The sequence below is a fragment of the Solanum tuberosum genome, unplaced genomic scaffold (genome assembly GCF_000226075.1).
Source record: "Solanum tuberosum cultivar DM 1-3 516 R44 unplaced genomic scaffold, SolTub_3.0 scf00229, whole genome shotgun sequence".
Taxonomy (NCBI): Eukaryota; Viridiplantae; Streptophyta; class Magnoliopsida; order Solanales; family Solanaceae; genus Solanum; species Solanum tuberosum.
The window spans coordinates 92,904-100,342 of NW_006239154.1; the positions used below are offsets into that span (position 1 = coordinate 92,904).

Sequence of the window (7,439 nt, forward strand, 5' to 3'; positions counted from 1 at the left end):
TCATACTATTGAGTATTGACTAAAAAAGACATGTATTTAAAGACTAAAAATCTAACTGAAAAATAGATAACTATGTCCTATATTTTAGATTCCATCTACTACATAACAAACAATAGAAATCGAGAATGTCATACTATTGAGTATTGACTAACAAAAGACATATATTTAAAGACTTTTTATCCAACTAAAAAATAGATAACTACGTCCTATATTTCAGATTCCATCAACTTCATAAGAAACAATAGAAATCAGGTCTAACTTAATAAAATTACTGCAGTAAGAAGATCTGTTGTTCTAAGCCAAATATTCAACATACACAAAGAAAATTCCAAGATCTTCAATTCTGAACCTCATATGTATAGCTCTTAAGGTTTTGCACTATTGTGTTGAAGCCAATTTGAGAAAGCTTGAAGCGTGTTCGTATCAGCTGGGTGATGCTTCTATGTAAACTGAAGGAGGGTAGGCCATGTGAAGTCGGGATAAATTCGAGGGTTATTGGAGTCCACCAATTCAGTTGGTGACCTCACCACCTTATCTTTGTTTGGACAAAGAAAGAAAACAAGTGATTTCCTAGGACTATAGTTGTTTACCACTGCTCTATGCAAGCAACTTTTGAATATTCCATTTGATAGCGCCTACAAAAAGGCAAACACCAAATTTGTCATAACCTCACTTGATCAATTATGCGAAAGACATCATATTCATGTTGTACATATGTCCTAAGCCCTCATCATGTTTACCATTGCATATTATGTGAAAATCTCCTATATTATCTGTCTAATAAATATATATTGCTTGTCTAATTGTCTCTATTTATATGCAGTACATTAGCTTAGTATATAATTCTAACATGTAAATTTGCTTACCATAAATGTGTCGCCTATGTTAACCACAAAGGCATTGGAATTTGGATTGATGGAATGCCATTCGTTATCCACAAAAACTTGAAGTCCGCTAACACAATCTTGATGGAGAATGGTTAATGATGTTGGATCATAATGAGGCCATGTTCCTAAGGTGAGCTCTGGATTCTGACATGGCGGATAGTAGTTGATTCTCATTATGGATTCATTGTCTTTGAAATAATCTTTAAAGTGGTTCTTCTGTACGCCTAGACTCATTCCTAAGAGCTCCATGATACTAAGAGAAAGTGTGCTCATGGAATTGCAATATTCTTGATAAACATTCCTGTGTAATTAAAGGGGAAAAAGTTAATTTATTTACAAAACCGAAAAAAATAGAAAAATAGATACTCCTTCGATTTCAATTTGGACCATAATGTCCAACTTTGTGGTTTTAAATATGTCATGTGAAAAGTTGAAATTATAGAGTTTCAAAAAAAAATAAGACAACAATAACAATTTTTAGAAACCGACTAAAAAGAAAAGTAATGCTCTCTCCGTTCCTTTTTATTTGTCATATAGATTAAAAATACTTGTTCAAAAATAGTTGTAATTTAAAATATAAAGAGAGAATTAATGATTCTTTTCAAACTTTGTCCTTAACATTAATTATTCTAGAATTAAGAGGCACATATGTAGATAAAGATCAAACATATAATAAGGGATATATTGGTCTAACAACACTCCTTATTAATTTTTTCTTTAGGGTTGTGCCAAACCTTATCATGACAATTAGAAAAAGAACAGAGGGAGTATAAGAAAAAAAAATGAAACATAGCAGAGGTATAAGAAAGTTTTTTTGAAATATAGCAAAGGTAGTCAGTTGTCCTTACCCAAGATTGTTAAAACTTTCACCCATTGTCCTTTGGAAATACTCTTCAACTATATGCGATGAGTCTTCTTTAGCAGAGTATTGAAAAGAGAGTGTCTCTTTCCAAGGCAACTTTGACAAAAATGTTCCAGTAAAGCTGCTAGCATAGCCACAATGCTCACCAATTTTTCTCTCAGCTTTTTGCTTTTCAGAGAGAGGCAAGTTAAAGAACATGTCCATATTACGATGGGCGTTGGAGATGAGATTAGCATCAACTCCGTGGTTCACTACAAGGAAGAAACCGTGACTCCTGCACGCTTCACCAACAAGCCTAGATGCTTGTTGTGCCATGGCAGGGTCACCAGAAAAGAAACCCCCTAAGTCGATAAGGGGAACCGGAAGTTCTTGTGCTATAGCACAATCCTTCTCGTCGTGTTTCATTTGGGATCCATAAAAATTAATGGATTTTTCTCATCTACCATAGATAATTTATCATTTGTGATTATACTATCTTTGGCCATTGAATGGAAGGGTTTGTTTTTTCTCTCTTGTGCAATGAGTCACAAGTGAATATGAAGTAGTGAGAGTGAATTGTCAGGAGCCAAAGTGAAGCATTATATAGGGTTTAGTGATGGTTACATTTGGGTAGAAGTCCACATGTTTGTTTTTCCTATTGTTTATCTGAGAGTTTATTACTATATTAAAGATATGTTTGACCATAAATTTTGAAAATAATTATTACTAAAGATATGTTTGACCATATATTTAGAAAATTTATTACTGTATTAAAGATATGTTTACCATATATTTTGAAAATTTATTATTAAAGATATATTTGACCATTGATTTAGAAAATTTATTACTATATTAAAGATATGTTTGACCATAAATTTTTAAAATTTATAATTAAAGATATTTGACCATAGCCATAGATTTAGAAAATTTATTATTGTATTAAAGATATGTTTGACCATAGTTATTAAAAATTTATTATTAAAGATAAGTTTGATCATAGACTTTGAAAATTTGTCTTCAAAAAATTTCCAAGTAATAGTTTGCTGAGAAGGGCTTAATAATGCTTTAAATTGGTGTATAGGTCTATTACAAAATATACATAGACATATCTACCCATATTATTCATAGAATAATTATAGATAGAGATATTTAAGGATTTTTTCTAATTTAGTTTCCTTAGATAGATATCCTTAAACACCTACAAATAACTCTTATTCTTAAAATAGTACTACAAGGAAATAGATCCATTGACTCTTTGCATTTTATATGGTACTCCCTCTGTCTAAAATACTTGTCAACTATTGAATTTACACATTTATTAAGAAACTATAAATAGAAGGGTAATTTTACTATATCACCCTTTGAATATTATAAATACAATGTTTTGAAAAATGTAAAAGAGAAATGAATATAATTAATGATAAGAGTAAATTATGAACTAAGTGTAAAATTATCCATTGATTTCATAAAGTGGACATGTATTATTGGACATTTCAAAATAGTATAGTGGACAACTATTGTTGGATAGATGGAGTATCACTTATCAGAGCTAGGTCCATCCCCATTTGGGCTCCTGTTCCACGGTCTAATAGGGCGTGGGCGTGAAGAGGGGTGTTAGAGTGGTTAAAGTCCCATATTGAATGGGAATTGGCTAGTAGTCTCTTTATATGGACTTGGACATTCTTCTCCTCATAAGCTAGCTTTTGGGGTTGAGTTATTCCCACAAGCATTAGTCGGTCAGGATCAACGTGTATTTTCGAAATGAGCAAGTTTCCTTTATTCACAAAACTTATATGTCATTCAGAAGTTATTGATACTTGATGTAATGACGGAGGCTGCACAGGAGCTTTAAACAATGGTCCAATGCCATGGTATCATCTATGGACGATCAAGTATGGTTCATGCCATAGGACTTGATTTCTACTCATCCCACCTCTGTGACGGCTGGGAACTTCATATTGCTGAATCTGATACCGATTTGGAGTTTTACATTGTAAGTTGAATGAGCTAAATGCCCCATCTATGACTTCACCGCGATCCTGTTCTGTTTGTTTGATGCATGCCTATTACTCTATACATTGTTAGCTCACTATGTCATAGACACCGGTAGCACCTTCCTTACTTATTAATGATTACACTTTGCTTAGCTTGTTCAGATAAACTCTTCTTTTTGCTTAATGTCTTTGGGTATATGCTGCAACTGATATATCCTATGTGTGGTTGCAGTATATACCCATGGCTCATTTGTTTTCTGGTCTTTTAATCTTTATTTTCTAGTTTTCGTATTCTCGTATACTCTCCCCAGGTAAGTAGCCCTGCTACGAAATCACCTTTTTTGTACTCAGGTCGATGAGAGAACAACACGCTTCCTACACCATAACTGTCAATGGACTCACCAAGAGTAATGGCAGTTGCAAAACTTATGGTTCCTTGTGACGAACTTTGGATCTTCATTCGATTTATCTGATACGGATCGATTGACACATGATAACCAGGTTTTGGGGGCGTTTTTATGAAATTGGCTAGGTTTTCCGCTCTTATGCTATTATTCTTTTAGTCTATGCAATTCTTTAATATTACTGGGTTTGAGGCTGACTTGTCTTGGTGGGATAGATGAGTGCTATCACGTCCATTTCAGGGTCGTGAAATTCTCTCTCCTTTCCGTATAACAATAAATTTTTTATTGTAAGTATACTTTCTCTACTCTTATTTTAATTATATGTTTTAATATTTTGAAGTTGAAAGTTTTGTTCTTCCGTTGTTCTTTCTCTTTGCTTTTAAATTTCTTTTAAGTACTATTCATATTTTTAGATTTAACATTTAATGTTAATGTGTCTATCACATTTTGATCATTAATGTCTATGGAATAATTGGGATAACAATTAAAGTATATGGATAATAGTTGTAGCATTTACTACTTTTTGCCTATCCTTGCGGATTCAACATATTTTTGTTGCCGGTTTCATCATTATATGAGGAATCAGTTATTAGGGGGAGAGAGAAAGGAGGCATTACTCCCAGAAAACGTGCAACCAACCTTTCCTTCCCGCTTCTTCCTTGAGATTCGATCTCATAGAGTTCAATTCCCGTTCTCAACCCATGAACAATATGAGCTCAAGATTTAATAAGGCTTCTTCGAGCCTTCTTTTAAATTTTTTTTTGGAGAGCTTGGAATCCTTCTGTGAATTTGGTATTAACTTATCATTGCGGACTGCTGGCGCCTATCCTTTAATTCTAATAGTCTTGCTTAGATACTTGATTCTTTCAAAATTCATGAATGTCGAAGAACCAACTAATAATATAAGAAATCCTTTTGGCAATAAAAAAGTTGCATAATTTAATATCTTCTTATAAGGTAGAGATAGTATGCTCCACCTGAAATTTATTAAACTAGGGTCTACACGATTATTCTCCTCAACAGAGAAAAACTTAAAATAAATTGTAAATTTTGGAAAGCACACATACGCAATGATGGAATTGATTTTATTAATGATTTTATGATAAACAAGGATATAAATGATATAATACTAGGTATTCGTTTCATCACCCAAAGAAAACCCTATACTACCAAATTAGACGACATCAACACCATTATTTAACGAAAGAATCTTATGTTCCCCTACCTAAACAATATGTAAAAAGATGAAAATAAATACACAAAAGATGAAACTATCTTTAGGATAATTTTACTTTCACAACAAAAAAATTATTTAATAAAAACTATTCAGCCTTGTATTCCACCTAGAATTTGCTTAGCCTTCTTTGTCATAGCTCTAGGTGTTACCAAATTTCAAAATAATTTCATAAACAATGACTACAACGCAGCCCAATATATGTTTTACAAGGGATTCATCTAAAAAAATATATTTTCCAGATGGAAAACCTTATTATCCAGCTTTACTTTTCAAATGAAGGGAGGAAATAATTCCCTCTGAAAATTTTGACAAAAGAATTTTCAGGGAAATAATGAGACTAGGGACACTAGTAGCTGCACCAAGCCTAACATACATAAAATTGTACCAGGTTCCTTATAATCATACCAATTATATGTCTGGGGTCGATGAGCTTTCGATAGGAGAATGGGGTATGTGGATTATGTATAAACCATTCAAAGGGGATTAAAATTCTTTTAATCGTGAACTTTGAGTATTGTATACTATATAGATAATTTTTCTCAATTATATGCTCATTTTTTACTAAATCGATATCCTTTAAGATAAATGCATAATACCTCTATGTTTTAAGGAGATCGACTGTCATGACCCAAAGTACACCCTATGTGTGACATGGCGCATAAGACCCCAACAGGCCTTACACAAGCTACTTGACATAAATATACACATAGTAATAGACAAAAGCAAAGCATTTTATATCAAATAAAGAGTTTGACATTTCAAAGCGGAAGTCTAACATAGTCTTGACTAGCCTTTTTACAACATCAAAGAAGTGATCGGGATGTAACCCGTATACCACGTACAATATCCAAAAATAAATGACATAAGAAAGCAATAAAGGTGACATGGTTCTCCGAGTATGAGGACTCACCAAGTCTTCAAATCTCTATAGTGATCATGTAGTCACGAATAGAGGGAGAGGAGTCATCAAGCCCTACATTGGTGAAATAATTTAGGCACAAATATGCATTAGTACATGTAATGTACTATGTATGAGGGATATGCTTTAAAATGTAAAACATGAACATAATACCCTTGAGTTGGTAAGCTGCCAACTCCGCTTTCTCAACCGTAGACAATACCATGATACCTAATATCTTGTAAACCTCATCAATAAACTCTTTAGGATCCTCATCAAGCTTAGAACCATGGAATTTCAGAGGATTCATCCTAGTGAAGTCCCTTATCCTTGCCGTTGTCGTACCGACATTTGGGTTCATGGGAGAATTAGCCTCTCTATTGGCTTGGGCCGTTATAGCTTGATCCAACACTTGGAAAGTAGCTCAAAAGTCACTTTCTCGGATAAAGGATCAACCAAAACTTGAGGAAACTAGAGCTCCATATTTTCGTTACCCGCACTCCTTCTCACATAAGCTCTTCGAAGGGCCATATCTTTAAAAGGATCAAACACAATTTAGGAGAAAGATATTTATAAAGATAGACTCTATCACACAACTTTAGGGTAATGAAAGAAGCAAAGATTCCTAAATGTATTGTAGCCTTCTATTCATAAATGTGGTGCTCTTCACACTTGTGAACAAGACTCTAGTCAACGTGAATTGTTAGATATCCTAGGATCTTTTCTAAAACCATGTGATCTGAATACCAAGTTTGTCACGACCCAAAGTACACCCTAGGTGTGACAAGTTGCATAAGACCTAGAGAGGCCTTACAAAAGCCACTTGAAAAACATATACACATAGTAATTGATAAAATTAAAGCATTTTATATCAAATAAAGAGTTTGACATTTCAAAGCAGAAATCTAACATAGTCTTGTAACACCTCAGATTCGAGAAAAGCTAGAAAGGGGTGAACCGGGCAAGTGCCCAAAAGTGGACCATGGAGCCCTAGATGAATCGTGAAGGGGAGCACGGTTCGTTGATGGGCTTGTGAGGTCTTACAGAACCTGCCCCAGACAGGTTCCACCTTGACGGATGGCCAAACGGCCCATGGTGATGTTGATGGGTCGTCAAAGGGGTTGCCAAGTGGGTCAAATCAGAAGAGGTTCTCCCCTAGTCACAAGTAAAGGACCACG

The 7,439-nt window shown here is 34.0% G+C and overlaps 1 pseudogene; it reads right to left on the reverse strand.

The window, feature by feature from the left end:
• Window positions 1-440: 440 nt before the first annotated feature.
• On the reverse strand, window positions 441-2,234 carry LOC102590912 (gibberellin 20 oxidase 2-like; annotated as a pseudogene).
• Between the last annotated feature and the right edge of the window lie 5,205 nt (window positions 2,235-7,439).